The sequence below is a fragment of the Bufo bufo genome, chromosome 3, assembly GCF_905171765.1.
Source record: "Bufo bufo chromosome 3, aBufBuf1.1, whole genome shotgun sequence".
In the NCBI taxonomy this organism is placed as follows: domain Eukaryota; kingdom Metazoa; phylum Chordata; class Amphibia; order Anura; family Bufonidae; genus Bufo; species Bufo bufo.
The window spans coordinates 579,246,296-579,263,711 of record NC_053391.1 but is presented as its reverse complement, the minus strand read 5'-3'; the positions used below and the strand labels follow the sequence as shown (position 1 = coordinate 579,263,711).

The 17,416-nt window shown below is 46.5% G+C and overlaps 1 protein-coding gene and 1 long non-coding RNA gene across 2 annotated transcripts in view; one reads left to right on the top strand and one right to left on the bottom strand.

The window, feature by feature from the left end:
• Window positions 1–312: 312 nt before the first annotated feature.
• On the bottom strand, window positions 313–16,334 carry LOC120996076. The gene is made up of 3 exons (XR_005777721.1): window positions 16,322–16,334; window positions 13,040–13,046; window positions 313–423 (listed from the first exon to the last, which is right to left on the bottom strand). It is a non-coding gene; the product is annotated as an uncharacterized LOC120996076 (long non-coding RNA).
• The window catches only part of B4GALNT1 (beta-1,4-N-acetyl-galactosaminyltransferase 1), a 241,814-nt gene continuing 238,733 nt past the window's right edge, over window positions 14,336–17,416 (top strand). The window contains exon 1 of the mRNA XM_040425765.1: window positions 14,336–14,424. The gene's annotated coding sequence lies outside the window, so the exon portion shown is untranslated. The remainder of the gene's footprint in view (window positions 14,425–17,416) is intronic.

Here is a 17,416-nt window from a genome sequence, read left to right as displayed (position 1 = left end):
AAGGCAAAAGAGGGTCCAACACTGTATTAGTATGGTGTTCCTAATAATTATTTAGGTGAGTGTAGAACAGACTACACAGTGTAACGGTATACTGTATATTGTGTGGCATAGTGTAGAGGTATACTGTATATTGTGTGAAAAAGAAAACGAATTCCAGCTCTTCACAATAAAAAGGCTTCTTTATTCCACTTCTTTAAAAACAGACATCAAGAGCAGAGTAGTATGCTGTGACGCGTTTTGGGCCCGAAACGCGTCACAGCATACTACTCTGCTCTTGATGTCTGTTTTTAAAGAAGTGGAATAAAGAAGCCTTTTTATTGTGAAGAGCTGGAATTCGTTTTCTTTTTCACATTTTGCTCCAGACTGAGTCCAGGTCTGTACATCCGTGCTCCACTTGGTGTGAGGTGAGAGCTGCAGCAATCTCTATAATTGTCTACTGTATATTGTGTGGCACAGTGTAGAGGTATACTGTATATTGTGTGGCACAGTGTAGCAGTATACTGTATATTGTGTGGCACAGTGTAGGCTATATGTGTATAACATAAACATATTTCACATGAAAACTTACAATTACTTGGCTTGGCCCTTGGGGATCTCGGACGCCACTTCAACACTTTGGCCGGGGGCTCGGTTGAGCTGATGTTGTGTTTTATCCTAATGAGAAAGATTTCATAATAAGGATTTGGAGAAGGGGCAGAGGGATAGCAGAGCAGGGAGAGGCTGGTGCTGCTACTAGGGGGTCATACCATGGGGGAGTAATAAAGCCCACCATAATGCCCCCCCCAGTAGAAATAATTCTCCTTTTAATGTGACAGTGCAAAAAATACCCCCTTGTAATGCCCCCAGTAGAGCTAATGTCCCCATAGTGCCCCCATAATGTCCCAGTATAAAATACCCCTATATAGTGCCCCCAGTAAATTCCCCCATAGTGCTCCTCTCCCCCCTTCCTGCTAGTGCCCCCCCATAATGTACCAGTATAAAATGCCCCATATATAGTGCCCCAGTAGATGCCCTCAGTGTCCGGCCTCTGATAGGCTGCTGGCCTAGTGTCCCCCATAATGCCCCCCAATAATGTGCCAGTAAGTGTCCCATAGATGCCCCCCCATGTGCCAGTATCAAATGCCTCTCTCCTCCCCATGTCCCAGTATCATAGTGCCATCTCCCCCACCCCAAAAAAAGTGCCAGTATCAAGAGCCTCTCTCCCCCCCCCATGTCCCAGTATCATAGTGCCATCTTCCCCCCCGAAAAGTGCCAGTATCATAGTGCCTCCCCCCCCATGTCCCAGTATCATAGTGCCATCTCCCCCCCCCAAAAGTGCCAGTATCATAGTGCCTCCCCCTCCCCCATGTCCCAGTATCATACTATAGTGCCATCTCCCCCCCCCCCAAAAAAGTGCCAGTATCAAGTGCCTCTCTCCTTCCCATGTGCCAGTATCATAGTGCCAACCCCCCCCTCATGTGCCAGTATCATAGTGCCAACCCCCCTCCCGCCCACATGTGCCAGTATCAGGTGCCAACCCCCTTCCCCCCATGTGCCAGTATCAAGTGCCTCCCGCTCCCCCATGGCAGTAACAGTCGGGTATTAAAAAAAAAAAAAAAACACTTATACTTACCTACATGTCAGCCTCTTCCTATGTCCCGCCCTGTATGTCCATATATGGAGTCAGTGCTTGTGTATTCTAATTTAGCCTGTATTTCAGAAAAGTGTCTGCTGGGATTCGAACCCACGACCTTCTGTATCAGAGGCAAAGCACTTACCCACACAACCATAAGAGAGGCATTGCCACTGACTGAAAAAATATGAGACTTCTACTGTTATAGCTGGCTAAGTGTACATCTATACACATGACAGCTGCCCTAACATACCCAACACTGCTATATCTCTATATGACAGCTGTCCCAGCACACTCAGCTCTGCTATATCTCTATATATGATAGCTGCCCCAGCACACCCAGCTCTGCTATATCTAATACACATGAAAGCTGCACCAGCACACTCAGCTCTACTATATCTCTATATATGACAGTAGCCCCAGCACACCCAGCTCTGCTACATCTATATATCTCTAAGTATTGCTATACAGTAGATAGATATATAGAGATATAGCAGAGCTGAGTGTGCTGGGGCAGCTGTCATGTGTATAGATGTAGCAGAGCTGGGTGTGTTTGGGCAGCTGTCATGTGTATAGATGTAGCAGAGCTGGGTTTGCTGGGGCAGCTGTCATATATAGAGATATAGCAGAGCTGAGTGTGCTGGGGCAGCTGTCATGTATATAGATGTAGCAGAGCTGGGTGTGCTGGGGCAGCTGTCATGTGTATAGATGTAGCAGAGCTGGGTTTGCTGGGTAGCTGTCATGTGTATAGATGTAGCGGAGCTGGGTGTGTTTGGGCAGCTGTCATGTGTATAGAAGTAGCAGAGCTGGGTGTGTTAGGCCAGCTATAACAGTAGAAGTTTCATATTTTTTCAGTCAGTGGTAATGCAGCTCTTATGGCTGTGTGGTTAGGTGCTTTGCCTCCAATACAGAAGGGTTGTGGGTTCGAATCCCAGACACATCTCTTCCTCTCCTGAGGACGGCAATACAAATGACTATGCCTGAGCGTACAGTCGTGGCCAAAAGTTTTGAGAATGACACAAATATTAGTTTTCACAAAGTTTGCTGCTAAACTGCTTTTAGATCTTTGTTTCAGTTGTTTCTGTGATGTAGTGAAATATAATTACACGCACTTCATACTTTTCGAAGGCTTTTATCTACAATTACATGACATTTATGCAAAGAGTCAGTATTTGCAGTGTTGGCCCTTCTTTTTCAGGACCTCTGCAATTCGACTGGGCATGCTCTCAATCAACTTCTGGGCCAATTCCTGACTGATAGCAACCCATTCTTTCATAATCACTTCTTGGAGTTTGTCAGAATTAGTGGGTTTTTGTTTGTCCACTCGCATCTTGAGGATTGGCCACAAGTTCTCAATGGGATTAAGATCTGGGGAGTTTCCAGGCCATGGACCCAAAATGTCAACGTTTTGGTCCCCGAGCCACTTAGTTATCACTTTTGCCTTATGGCACGGTGCTCCATCGTGCTGGAAAATGCATTGTTCTTCACCAAACTGTTGTTGGATTGTTGGAAGAAGTTGCTGTTGGAGGGTGTTTTGGTACCATTCTTTATTCATGGCTGTGTTTTTGAGCAAAATTGTGAGTGAGCCCACTCCCTTGGATGAGAAGCAACCCCACACATGAATGGTCTCAGGATGCTTCACTGTTGGCATGACACAGGACTGATGGTAGCGCTCACCTTTTCTTCTCCGGACAAGCCTTTTTCCAGATTACCCAAACAATCGGAAAGAGGCTTCATCGGAGAATATGACTTTGCCCCAGTCCTCAGCAGTCCATTCACCAAACTTTCTGCAGAAGATCAATCTGTCCCGGATGTTTTTTTTGGAGAGAAGTGGCTACTTTGCTGCCCTTCTTGACACCAGGCCATCTTCCAAAAGTCTTTGCCTCACTGTGCGTGCAGATGCGTTCACACCTGCCTGCTGTCATTCCTGAGCAACCTCTGCACTGGTGGCACTCCGATCCCGCAGCTGAATCCTCTTTAGGAGACGATCCTGGCGCTTGCTATACTTTCTTGGATGCCCTGAAGCCTTCTTAACAAGAATTGAACCTCTTTCCTTGAAGTTCTTGATGATCCTATAAATTGTTGATTGAGGTGCAATCTTAGTAGCCACAATATCCTTGCCTGTGAAGCCATTTTTATGCAACGCAATGATGGCTGCACGCGTTTCTTTGCAGGTCACCATGGTTAACAATGGAAGAACAATGATTTCAAGCATCACCCTCCTTTTAACATGTCAAGTCTGCCATTTTAACCCAATCAGCCTGACATAATGATCTCCAGCCTTGTGCTCGTCAACATTCTCACCTGAGTTAACAAGACGATTACTGAAATGATCTCAGCAGGTCCTTTAATGACAGCAATGAAATGCAGTGGAAAGTTTTTTTTGGGATTAAGTTAATTTTCATGGCAAATAAGGACTATGCAATTCATCTGATCACTCTTCATAACATTCTGGAGTATATGCAAATTGCTATTATAAAAACTTAAGCAGCAACTTTTCCAATTTCCAATATTTATGTAATTCTCAAAACTTTTGGCCACGACTGTACATACCGTAGGAAGGGCAGGCCCGGGTCGGTGGTCGGGAGGAGGAGCTAGCATGGCACTGGCCGGCAGACTCGGCAGTAAGTAATTGTAATTGACAGACAAGTCCTTCACTAATGCGAGCCACACGCCGCTCGCATAGACAACAAGTGAATGTGGCTGCCTTGGGCCCCCAGGAGCAACTGGGCCCGGGGCAGCTGCCCCTTTTGCCCTGCGGCAAAGACGGCCCTGTCTGTCCCTAGTGACCAAAGTATGGTCTAAATTTAAAAGTATGATTGGTATCAATGGTTTTTGTGATGCTACCCCTTTATGGCGTAATCCCCAAGTGCCTGAGATATTTCGTCTGGAGGGTTTTTCTCCATGGGAGAGAAAGGGTCTATTGTTCCTGGGACAACTTCAATCAGAAGGAGTTTTCAAATCCTTTACGCAGTTGCAGGAGGAGTTTAGTTTACCTAACAAATTTCTCTACCAGTATTTACAACTCAGATGCAATTTCCCAGGGGTGTACGTATCTCTGATTTCCCCCCTGTGGTTAAACAGTTATTAAAAGCCTCTTCCACTAAGGGCCTTATATCTTTGCTATATAGGCATATTATAGATATCTCCTCCTCTTCTACTACCATTAAGGCAAGGGTCCAATGGGAAAAGGATCTTAAGCATTGTCTCAGGAGCAATGGACAGATATTTTGGCCCTCACTCCCTCTCTGACGGTTAGTGAATCCCAGCGACTATCACAACTGTACCTTATACATCGAGTATATAGAACCCCACAATTTATTTCCAGAATTGGGGTGCGTTCAGATTCAAAGTGTCCCAGATGTGGGGAAGAGGATGCGACATTGATCCATATGATTTGGAACTGTGCACGATTGCGATGCTACTGGGAGGATGTCAGACGTATTATAACGATGGCAACTCAGATACGACTACCCGATGACCCTAGGGTTTGTATACTGGGAATACTGGACTCTCCGGGACTGGGAGACAGGAACTCCCTATGTATTCATAGACTCCTGTTCCAGGCTAGGGTAATAATAGCTAAACACTGGATACGAGAGGCTCCGCCCACAAGACAAAAGTTTATTAATAGAATGAATATAATTTTGAGATTAGAAAAGGGAGTATATGCTAAAAATGTCCAAATAAGTTTTTTATCTTTATGGCAGGGGTGGGTTGAGTCAGCACAGCTAGCGTCTCAGGCCCTAGTTCAAGACTGTATACGGGGACAAGTGTTATTCTTACACTCCCTCTCCAGGGGAACCATATAGTTATATATATATATATATATATATATATATATTATATATAATGTTCAAAAGGCTGGCCTATTGTAGATAGACGGAACTGTTTTGGTGCCCAATTGTATAACTACTCTTAAATATACAGATACGGATGTCTCTTTGCTCAAGTTGGGTTGGGGTGGGGGGAAGGGTGTTACTGTGTTATTTTACACAAGTTACAATATTCAATTACTTAAATGCTGTAATATTCATATGGATCTTGATTTACCATAATTGTCATGGGTGTCTGCGTACACCAATGTTTTTGTAAGTTGATGTACTTATGTCCGACTATACAAAAAACTACGGACTCCTTGATGATATTCATGTGATAATGTTTATTTCAATAAAAAAATAACTGATTTAAAAAAAAAAATAATGTGCGGTATACCTCTGCCTATGTGCTGTATACCTGTGCCCGTGCGATGTATACCTGTAACCATGCAATGTATATATAGTTGCAAGAAAAAGTATGTGAACCCTTTGGAATTATATGGATTTCTGCACAAATTGGTCATAAAATGTGATCTGATCTTCATCTAAGTCACAACAATAGACAATCACAGTTTGCTTAAACTAATAACACACAAAGAATTAAGTGTTACCATGTTTTTATTGAACACACCATGTAAACATTCACAGTGCAGGTGGAAAAAGTATGTGAACCCTTAGACTAATGACATCTCCAAGAGCTAATTGGAGTGAGGTGTCAGCCAACTGGAGTCCAATCAATGAGATGAGATTGGAGGTGTTGGTTACAGCTGCCCTGCCCTATAAAAAACACACACCAGTTCTGGGTTTGCTTTTCACAAGAAGCATTGTCTGATGTGAATGATGCTTCGCACAAAAGAGCTCGCAGAAGCAGGGGTGGGCTGGGCCGGGGGGCAGGGAGGCAATTGCCCCCCAGGCCGCCCTAAATAAAAATTTTTTTTTTTTTTTTTTTTTTATTCTTCAGAGCCGCACCGCCGATCACCACAGGCGGCGCAGCCCTGGATGTAATTGCAGCCGTGCTGTGTGCTGTGGAGCAGGGGAGGGAGAGGCGTGTCCCTCCCCTGTGCCTGCAGCCTATCAGAGGCCGGCTCAGGCGGCGCGATGACGTCATCATCACGACGCCTGAGCCGGGCAGCACACAGCAGGGACACAGGCCGGAAGAGGCTTGCATCGCTGCTGATGGAGGTAAGTATTAGTGTTTTTTTTTTCTTCTTTGCGGGGGGGGGGCTGGCACTATGGGGGGGATCTGGCACTATGGGGGGGGGGGCTTGCACTAATCTATAGGGGGAGCTGGCACTATAGGGGGGGCTGGCACTATAGGGGGGGATCTGGCACTATAGGCGGGAGGTCTGGCACTATAGGGGGGAGGTCTGGCACTATGGGGGGGGCTGGCACTATGGGGGAGCTAGCACTATAGGGGGAGCTGGCACTATAGGGGGGCTTGTACTATAGGGGGAGCTGGCACTATAGGGGGGCTTGTACTATAGGGGGAGCTGGCACTATAGGGGGGGCTGGCACTATGGGGGGAGAGCTGGCACTATAAGGGGGCTGGCACTATGGGGGAACTGGCACTATAAGGGGGCTGGCACTATGGGGGGGGCTGGCACTATAAGGGGGCTGGCACTATGGGGGGAGCTGGCACTATGGGGGGGGAGCTGGCACTATAAGGGGGCTGGCACTATAAGGGGGCTGGCACTATGGGGGGGGGGGCTGGCACTATGGGGGGGAGCTGGCACTATGGGGGCATTTCTTACTGGCACATTATGGGGGGGCACCATGGGGGAGAGGAGCACTATGGGGGTATCTGGGGGCTCTAAAGGGGCTTTTTTTTTAATTATTGGCACATTCTGGGTGCACTATAGGGGAGAGCAGCACTATGGGGCATCTGGTGTTACTATAGGGGCATTATTTGGGGGCACTATGGGGAAGTGGGGGCTCTAAAGGGGCCTTTTGTATTGGAACATTATGGGGGGCACTATGGCATTTGGTAGCACTAAGGGGGCATTTTTTACTGGCACATTATGGGAGGCACTATAGGGGAGAGCGGCACTATGGGGCATTATTTGGGGGCACCATGGGGGAGTGGAGCACTATTGGGGCATATGGTGGCACTAAGAAGGGGCATTTTTTTACTGGCACATTGTGGGGGAGAGGACCACTATAGGGGCATCTGCTGGGGGCACTAAGGGGCATTTTTTTACTGGCATATTATGGGGGACACTATGGGGAAGGGGGAGAGGAGCAGTATGAGGGCATTTACTGGGGCACTATATAGGGGTATTTTATACTGGCATACATTATGGGGACATTAGCTCAACTGCGGGCACTAAGCGGGGGTATTTCATGTACTGTCATATTATAGGGAAAATTAGTACTACTAGGGGGTATTATGGGGAGCTTTACTACTGGGGGGCTATGAGGAACATGATTACTAGGGCACTATAGGGGCATTATTACTACTAAGTGTGCTCTGGCAGAGAATTATTTCTATAATATGATAGGGCCAGGGGCTATTCATAGTATTCAGTATATTGGGCAGACTAGATGGGCCAAATGGTTCTTATCTGCTGACACATTCTATGTTTCTATGTTTCTATTGGTGGGATTTTGGGGAGCACTGTTACTTTGGGGGCACCCTGGCATAGTATCAGCTTAGCACAATTATTTTTGGAGGACATTATCTTTATACTATTAGTGTCTGGGCGCAGTTATTTTTTAGAGCACTGTGTGCCAATAATTGTTTAAGGGGGCACTATCTGTGTGGTAGTAGTATTTCCAGGGGTACTGTTTCTGCAGTATAGTATTGGGGGTGGCAGGAAACTAATGTCTGTTTCTCAATCTCTGCAGAGCGGGAGATGGCAGAAAAATCATCATGGTGGTCTGGTCTGAATGGAGAAGATGAGGAAAGAGAACGTCTACATCAAAGGTGACATCACTGGATGTAAGAGGTATGGGGCGCTGTGTAGGAGAGGAGATGCTCCGGCTCCTCCTCCTGCCATTTTCAGAAGGAGGATTCAGAGATGGGTGAGCAGGATCAGGGGAGGGAGGAGCTTCCTGGCTGTAGCTTGTTATACAGGGAGTGCAGAATTATTAGGCAAGTTGTATTTTTGAGGATTAATTTTATTATTGAACAACCATGTTCTCAATGAACCCAAAAAACTCATTAATATCAAAGCTGAATATTTTTGGAAGTAGTTTTTAGTTTGTTTTTAGTTTTAGCTATTTTAGGGGGATATCTGTGTGTGCAGGTGACTATTACTGTGCATAATTATTAGGCAACTTAACAAAAAACAAATATATACCCATTTCAATTATTTATTTTTACCAGTGAAACCAATATAACATCTCAACATTCACAAATATACATTTCTGACATTCAAAAACAAAACAAAAACAAATCAGTGACCAATATAGCCACCTTTCTTTGCAAGGACACTCAAAAGCCTGCCATCCATGGATTCTGTCAGTGTTTTGATCTGTTCACCATCAACATTGCGTGCAGCAGCAACCACAGCCTCCCAGACACTGTTCAGAGAGGTGTACTGTTTTCCCTCCTTGTAAATCTCACATTTGATGATGGACCAAAGGTTCTCAATGGGGTTCAGATCAGGTGAACAAGGAGGCCATGTCATTAGATTTTCTTCTTTTATACCCTTTCTTGCCAGCCACGCTGTGGAGTACTTGGATGCGTGTGATGGAGCATTGTCCTGCATGAAAATCATGTTTTTCTTGAAGGATGCAGACTTCTTCCTGTACCACTGCTTGAAGAAGGTGTCTTCCAGAAACTGGCAGTAGGACTGGGAGTTGAGCTTGACTCCATCCTCAACCCGAAAAGGCCCCACAAGCTCATCTTTGATGATACCAGCCCAAACCAGTACTCCACCTCCACCTTGCTGGCGTCTGAGTCGGACTGGAGCTCTCTGCCCTTTACCAATCCAGCCACGGGCCCATCCATCTGGCCCATCAAGACTCACTCTCATTTCATCACCATAAAACCTTAGAAAAATCAGTCTTGAGATATTACATGGCCCAGTCTTGACGTTTCAGCTTGTGTGTCTTGTTCAGTGGTGGTCGTCTTTCAGCCTTTCTTACCTTGGCCATGTCTCTGAGTATTGCACACCTTGTGCTTTTGGGCACTCCAGTGATGTTGCAGCTCTGAAATATGGCCAAACTGGTGGCAAGTGGCATCTTGGCAGCTGCACGCTTGACTTTTCTCAGTTCATGGGCAGTTATTTTGCGCCTTGGTTTTTCCACACGCTTCTTGCGACCCTGTTGACTATTTTGAATGAAACGCTTGATTGTTCGATGATCACGCTTCAGAAGCTTTGCAATTTTAAGAGTGCTGCATCCCTCTGCAAGATATCTCACTATTTTTTACTTTTCTGAGCCTGTCCTTCTTTTGACCCATTTTGCCAAAGGAAAGGAAGTTGCCTAATAATTATGCACACCTAATATAGGGTGTTGATGTCATTAGACCACACCCCTTCTCATTACAGAGATGCACATCACCTAATATGCTTAATTGGTAGTAGGCTTTCGAGCCTATACAGCTTGGAGTAAGACAACATGCATAAAGAGGATGATGTGGTCAAAATACTCATTTGCCTAATAATTCTGCACTCCCTGTATAAGCAGGCAGTGCAGCCAGGACATCTCCGTATGATGTGTAGACAGGCCTCAACAATAGAATGTCAGCTGTACAGTGTGTGTTGGGAGTGGCCTATTATATGTAGGAGGGGCTTTTAATAATGGGCGGGGCTAAAAATGGGCCACTTGACTGGATTTGCCCCCCAGGACTAAGGCTGCCAGCCCTCCCCTGCTCAGAAGACCTACGATTTAAGAATTGTTGACTTGCATAAAGCTGGAAAGGGTTATAAAAGTATCTCCAAAAGCCTTGCTGTTCATCAGTCCACGGTAAGGCAAATTGTCTATAAATGGAGAAAGTTCAGCACTGCTGCTACTCTGCCTAAGAGTGGCCGTCCTGTAAAGATGACTGCAAGAGCACAGCGCAGACTGCTCAATGAGGTGAAGAAGAATCCTAGAGTGTCAGCTAAAGACTTTCAAAAGTCTCTGGCATATGATAACATCCCTGTTAGCGAATCTACGATACGTAAAACACTAAACAAGAATGGATTTCATGGGAGGATACCACAGAGGAAGCCACTGCTGTCCAAAAAAAAACATTGCTGCACGTTTACAGTTTGCACAAGAGCAGCTGGATGTTCCACAGCAGTACTGGCAAAATATTCTGTGGACAGATGAAACCAAAGTTGAGTTGTTTGGAAGAAACACACAACACTATGTGTGGAGAAAAAGAGGCACAGCACACCAACATCAAAACCTCATCCCAACTGTGAAGTATGGGGGTGGGGGCCCTCATGGTTTGGGGCTGCTTTGCTGCGTCAGGGCCTGGACGGATTGCTATCATCGAAGGAAAAATGAATGCCCAAGTTTCTCAAGACATTTTGCAGGAGAACTTAAAGGGCTTCTGTCATCCCACTAAACCTTTTTTTTTTTTTTTGCTTACTTATAATCCCCACACTGCGATTTATGCCTACATAATCAAATTAATCATTTTGGTCCTGTAGATTTTGTTTAAAACATGCTTTTAAAATATGCAAATTACCTTGCTACCAGCAAGTAGGGCGGCTACTTGCTAGTAGCATCCGCATCCTCCGATCCTAAAGACGCCCCCTCCGCATTGTGATTGACAGGGCCAGGGAACGGAATCGTTCTCTGCTGGCTTTGCCTGTTAGCATTCAAAATCTGGCACCTGCGCCGCGGCCGTACCTGTCTTCAATCTGCACAGGCGCACTGAGAGGCGGCCGCTTGCTCGGCCGCTCCATCCTCAATGCGCCTGTGCCGGGTGTAGATGTGACGTCATAGGCGCAGGCGCATTGAGGATGGAGCGGCCGCCTCTCAGTGCGCCTGCGCCGATTGAAGACAGGTACGGCCGCGGCGCAGGCGCCAGATTTTGAATGCTAACAGGCAAAGCCAGCAGAGAACGTTTCCGTTCCCTGGCCCTGTCAATCACAATGCGGAGGGGGCGTCTTTAGGATCGGAGGATGCGGCTGCTACCAGCAAGTAGCCGCCCTACTTGCTGGTAGCAAGGTAATTTGCATATTTTAAAAGCATGTTTTAAACAAAATCTACAGGACCAAAATGATTAATTTGATTATGTAGGCATAAATCGCAGTGTGGGGATTATAAGTAAGCAAAAAAAAAAAAGGTTTAGTGGGGTGACAGAAGCCCTTTAAGGCCATCTGTCCCACCAGCTGAAGCTCAACAGAAGATGGGTGTTGCAACAGGACAACGACCCAAAGCATAGAAGTAAATCAACAACAGAATGGCTTAAACAGAAGAAAATACGCCTTCTGGAGTGGCCCAGTCAGAGTCCTGACCTCAACCCGATTGAGATGCTGTGGCATGACCTCAAGAAAGCGATTCACACCAGAAATCCCAAGAATATTGCTGAACTGAAACAGTTCTGTAAAGAGGAATGGTCAAGAATTACTCCTGACCGTTGTGCACGTCTGATCTGCAACTACAGGAAACGTTTGGTTGAAGTTATTGCTGCCAAAGGAGGTTTAACCAGTTATTAAATCCAAGGGTTCACATACTTTTTCCACCTGCACTGTAAATGGTTACATGGTGTGTTCAATAAAAACATGGTAACATTTAATTCTTTGTGTTATTAGTTTAAGCAGACTGTGATTGTCTATTGTTGTGACTTAGATGAAGATCAGATCACATTTTATGACCAATTTGTGCAGAAATCCATATCATTCCAAAGGGTTCACATACTTTTTCTTGCAACTGTATGTACTAATGTGCGGTATACTGTACCTCTGCCCATGTGCTGTATACCTGTTCCTGTGAAATGTATAACTGTATGCACGCAATTTATACCTGTACCCATGTGCTATATACCATACCTGTCCCTATGAGCAGTACATCTATAACGTACTGTATAAATGTGCCGATGTGCTGTATGCCTATTTACCATAAACATGTGCCCATGTACTGTATACCTGTACTGTACCCATGTTCTATATCCCATATTGGTGCCCATGTACTGTATACCTGTGCCCATGTGCTATATACTGGTGCCCATGTACTGCATACCTGTGCCCATGTGCTATATACCATACTGGTGCCCATGTGCTGTATACCTCTGTCCATCCGCTGTGTACCTGTGTCCATGTGCTATATACCATACTGGTGCCCGTGTGCTGTATACCTGTGTCCATGTGCTATATACCATACTGGTACCCGTGTGCTGTATACCTCTGTCCATCTGCTGTATACCTGTACCCATGTACTATATACCATACTGGTGCCCGTGTGCTGTATACCTCTGTCCATCTGCTGTATACCTGTGCCCATGTGCTATATACCATACTGGTGCCCGTGTGCTGTATACCTCTGTCCATCTGCTGTATATCTGTGCCCATGTGCTATATACCATACTGGTGCCCGTGTGCTGTATACCTCAGTCCATCCGCTGTATACCTGTACCCATGTGCTATATACCATACTGGTGCCCGTGTGCTGTATACCTCAGTCCATCTGCTATATACCATACTGGTGCCCGTGTGCTGTATACCTGTACCCATCTGCTATATACCATACTGGTGCCCGTGTGCTGTATACCTCAGTCCATCTGCTATATACCATACTGGTGCCCGTGTGCTGTATACCTGTGCCCATGTGCTATATACCATACTGGTGCCCGTGTGCTGTATACCTCTGTCCATCCGCTGTATACCTGTGCCCATGTGCTATATACCATACTGGTGCCCGTGTGCTGTATACCTCTGTCCATCCGCTGTATACCTGTGCCCATGTGCTATATACCATACTGGTGCCCGTGTGCTGTATACCTCTGTCCATCCGCTGTATACCTGTGTCCATCTGCTATATACCATACTGGTGCCCGTGTGCTGTATACCTCAGTCCATCTGCTATATACCATACTGGTGCCCGTGTGCTGTATACCTGTGCCCATGTGCTATATACCATACTGGTGCCCGTGTGCTGTATACCTCTGTCCATCCGCTGTATACCTGTGCCCATGTGCTATATACCATACTGGTGCCCGTGTGCTGTATACCTCTGTCCATCCGCTGTATACCTGTACCCATGTACTATATACCATACTGGTGCCCGTGTGCTGTATACCTCAGTCCATCTGCTATATACCATACTGGTGCCCGTGTGCTGTATACCTGTGCCCATGTGCTATATACCATACTGGTGCCCGTGTGCTGTATTCCTCTGTCCATCCGCTGTATACCTGTGCCCATGTGCTATATACCATACTGGTGCCCGTGTGCTGTATACCTCTGTCCATCCGCTGTATACCTGTGTCCATCTGCTATATACCATACTGGTGCCCGTGTGCTGTATACCTCTGTCCATCCGCTGTATACCTGTGCCCATGTGCTATATACCATACTGGTGCCCGTGTGCTGTATACCTCTGTCCATCCGCTGTATACCTGTACCCATGTACTATATACCATACTGGTGCCCGTGTGCTGTATACCTCAGTCCATCTGCTATATACCATACTGGTGCCCGTGTGCTGTATACCTGTGCCCATGTGCTATATACCATACTGGTGCCCGTGTGCTGTATTCCTCTGTCCATCCGCTGTATACCTGTGTCCATCTGCTATATACCATACTGGTGCCCGTGTGCTGTATACCTCAGTCCATCTGCTATATACCATACTGGTGTCCATCCGCTGTATACCTGTGCCCATGTGCTATATACCATACTGGTGCCCGTGTGCTGTATATCTGTGCGCATGTTCAGCCCTCCTTCCAATGACACATCGTGAGCGGTCCCAAATGCCTGCAGTTCACCCGCACGCCTGAAGAGGCGCTGGTGCTGCATCTCTACGGCTTTGCTACAGCAGGGCGGAGGCAGAGACGGATGCGAGCTGAGAGTGAAGAGCTGCGCAGAGGTCGCCGACAATTCCATAAGGACGGAGGTAAATACTGACAGGCTGCGTGGTGTCCGTGTTTATAACGTGTTTGATGTATATGGGTAGAGGCATGACTGCAGATGTATAGACGGGGGTGTGGATGCGCCCATTGTCTGTGCTGGGATTGTCCTCAGGGTCCATTGTCTGTGGCAGCTGCCGGGATGCTGACTGCGTTCACCATTATCCAGCCCAGCGATCATGGCGATCTGGAGTCACCGACGTCTGTGTAATCGGATTGGATTGTCATCTGTTCTCCTGTGCCCCTGCACTGACATACATTGCTTCCCTGCATTTCACTCTCAGTCTGATAAGAGACTGAAGGAAGAGCCCAAGATGTCCTGATTTCTTATTGTGTACAGCACAGTGCAGATGGTATATCCATCTCTTATCTTATTTTACATGAGCATAGGCAGGGTATTATCTCCTATAGATTAGCCTTTTGTGATGACGGATAATACAGGAGGAGAACACAGAAACACTGCCCAGATCAGGCTGAACCAGCAGACTGCAGCGCTAACCAGAAACCCGCCTGATCCAAACCGTCACAGCTTCAGAACGTCTGAAATAATCCTCTGCAGTGTTCCTGGTGGTAATCTGATCAGACGTGGCTCGTCACATGTAGAATTCGTTCTTGGTTGTGTAGAAAATCACCTTAAGGGTCCATTCACACGTCCGTAAGTGTTTTGCGGTCCACATATTGTGGATCTGCAAAACACGGATTTCGGACGTGTGCATTTAGCATTTTGCGGAACGCAAATAGCCGGCCCTATGATAGAAATGCCTATTTTTGTCCGGACAAGAATAGGACATGCTCTATCTTTTGTGTGTGGCCGCAGAACAAAACTACGTAGGCGGACAGCTCACGGTGTGCTGTCAGCATCTTTTGCGGCCCCATTGAAATGAACGGGTCCACACCCGTACAGCAAAATTGCGGAACGGAGGCGGACCCAGAACAACGGACACGGAAATGGACGCTAAAATGAATTAATGAATATACAGACAATCCAAAGTAGATACGTATTTATGGGGGGCTCCCGACTCACCACCTAACTCAGGGATCAGCCACCTTCATCACGCCAGCTGTTCTGAAACTACTACTCCCAGAATCCTCCTTTCTACTCTCTCCGTTGGCAACGCCTACACGCTCTGCCAAACTAAACGTGTATGAAGAGTCGGGGTCGGCACACCTCATCACACATTGGGAACCGGTCTGGGGTCCATAGAAATAGCCAGACAGAAAAATAGTGCATGGAGCGCAGGGAGACATCCGGAGTTTAAACGGACGTGCCAGATGCCAGAGACGATCCCATAGAAAACTATAGGTTCAGATCTGGCAGTTTCCCCCCTGGCGTTTCGCATACGACATATGAGAGCCCAGCCGTGAAGGTGTTTTCCTAGAGTTAGAGGGGTTGCCCATGTGTTCTATACTGAAGGCCTATCCTCAGGATCGGACATCATTATCTGATCGGTGGGGGTCCGACTTCTGCCCCCGCAGATCAGCTGTATGAAGAGGCTGCAGCACTCTCTTTTAAAAGAGCTGATCAGAGCGAGGTGCCAGGAGTGGGATCACCACAATCAGGTATTGATCAGGACAGAACATCAATATTGTGACCTTTATGTACAGATGAATCTATGACAATCCATATAACAGTAGATCATATGAGGAGTGATGAGACTGCACAGCTCATGACGTGTGATGGCCTTTAAGAACCATACCCATGATTGAGTAAGTGTGTGAAAGGGCTTACAGTAGATACGATATAATCATAATAAAATTATTTCTACTTGTCATTTCACTTATCAACATTGTCCATAAACTTGAAAACCAACGGTACTTTCACACTTGCGTTAAAGTTTTCCGGTATTGAGTTCCGTCTTCGGGGCTCAATACCAGCAAAAGAACTGATCAGTTTTATCCTAATGCATTCTGAATGGAGAGCGTTCCGTTCAGGATGCATCAGTTCAGTCGCTCTTACGTTTTTTGGACGGAGAAAATACCGCAGCATGCTGCAGTTTTCTCTCCGGCCAAAAATACTGATCATATGCCGGATCTGGCATTAATTTACATTGAAGTGTATTAGTGCCGGATCCGGCCTTAAGTGTTCCGGCAAAACGGATCCGGCTTTCCAGTCTGCGCAGGCCTTTAAAAATGCAAAATAAAAATTAATAACGGATACCTTTTTTTTCGGATGACACCAGAGAGACGGATCCGGTATTGCAATGTATTTGTGAGACGGATCCGCATGCAGATCCGTCTCACAAATGCATCCGTTTGCGTCCGGATTGCCTGATCCGGCAGGCAGGTCCGGCGACGGAACTGCCTGCTGGAATCCTCTGCCGCAAGTGTGAAAGTACCTTAATTTAGATTAAAGCAGTTGTCCAGGCTTTTACCATTGATGACCTATGCTCAGGATAGGTCATCAATATCAGATCGCCAGGGGTCTGACACCCGCCACCCCCGCTGATCAGCTGTATGAGGAGACAGCACGTGTGCATTGCGCGCGCTGTCTCCCTTCTCTCTTCCTGTCCACTGCTGCTACTGCTGTCTATGGTCTTTGCCGTAGACAGCAGCAGTGGACAAGAAGATGGACGCGAGACGGCACGTGCGCACTGCGCGCGCCGTCTCCTCATACAGCTGATCAGCGGGGTGCCGGGTGTGAGACCCCCGCCGATCTGATATTGATGACCTATCTTGATCATAGGTTATCAATAGTAAAAGCCTGGACAACAGCTTTAATAGAAAAGCACAGAACCAGACCACATCAGAGAGAACAGATGCTCCATTGTACAGTATTGAATAAATTGCAGGCCTGATTCATTTCTTGAAGGGGCATTTCCTGAAATACAGTTTTTTAAATAAATGACAGAATAGAGAAAAAAAACAAAAAAAACCTACTCACCGTCACCAATCCCCTTTTTTGCACTCACCGTGTCCCTGCTGCTCTCCACTTCCAGGAGATGCCTGCTCAGCTGTGACCCACCTCTGCCAGTGATTGGC